The following is a 945-nucleotide window of genomic DNA, read 5'->3' as shown; positions in this document are numbered from 1 at the left end:
TGGAGGAGACACCGGAGGAGCCGGTTGGCGAGCAGGGGTGAGGCAGGAGGAGGGCTGGGCTCCGGGTAGGACCAGGCTCCGGCTTTTCCCGGGTTTCTCCGGCTCAGAGGAGCTCCCCGCCGGGGTTTTCTCTCTCCGGTGGCGAGAGGAGCGGGGCCGGCGCGACCGGAGCGAGCAGCCGTGTCGCGTACGCGTTTCCTTTGAGCTGACCTGCAGAAGGCACCGAGGAGGGGCAAACCGCCCACCTACACCCCCCCTTCGTCCTCAGGTTTTCTACGTTTCCACCAGAATAAAGAACTTAAAACCACCCGAGCGGCCTCCTCAGGGTGGGACCAGCCACCTCTCGCCCCTCCCCGCGCAGACCGGACTTCTTCACTCCCTCCTGGGTTTTTGGTTTTAATTTAACAAAAGTGATTAGAAAAAGGTACATTACCATTTGAAACCCAGCTTTTTCGGGCTGGGAATACAAAAAAAAAGGGTTAACGGAAAGCGACTGTGCCCCGCACGGGGCCTTCCTCGGGATTTCAGCGGCTCCCCAGCAGCTCCTGCCCCCTGGCTTGGCCTGTTTTTTAAGGAAAATCATAAGCTGCTCTTCGCCCCCAGCGCTAAGGGAGGGGGACGAGGGTCCCCAGGGTGACGTTTAGGCAGGAAAAGCCAAAGCGGTGACCCCCGGGGTCCCAGAGCGCGGCTGATGTGTTAACGAAGGGGACGCGGTTGTTAACGAATCGATCCGTAGGAATGAGGAAGCAAAAACATATATGAACTGTGCTGGCAGAGCCTGTCTGGTAGCAGCTCTGTCCCTCTGGAGCGGCTCCAGCCCTCTGGAAAAGCTCCATTGCTCTGCAGCAGAGCAGCTCCAGCCCCCCCGGAGCATCTCAAGCCCTCCAGAGCAGCTCCTGAGAAGCTCCATCTCTCCGGAGCAGCTCCAGCCCTCCAGAGCAGAGC

The sequence above is a fragment of the Eurypyga helias genome, unplaced genomic scaffold (assembly GCF_000690775.1).
Source record: "Eurypyga helias isolate BGI_N326 unplaced genomic scaffold, ASM69077v1 scaffold17123, whole genome shotgun sequence".
Classification (NCBI taxonomy): domain Eukaryota; kingdom Metazoa; phylum Chordata; class Aves; order Eurypygiformes; family Eurypygidae; genus Eurypyga; species Eurypyga helias.
Note: the sequence above shows the minus strand (reverse complement) of the source record.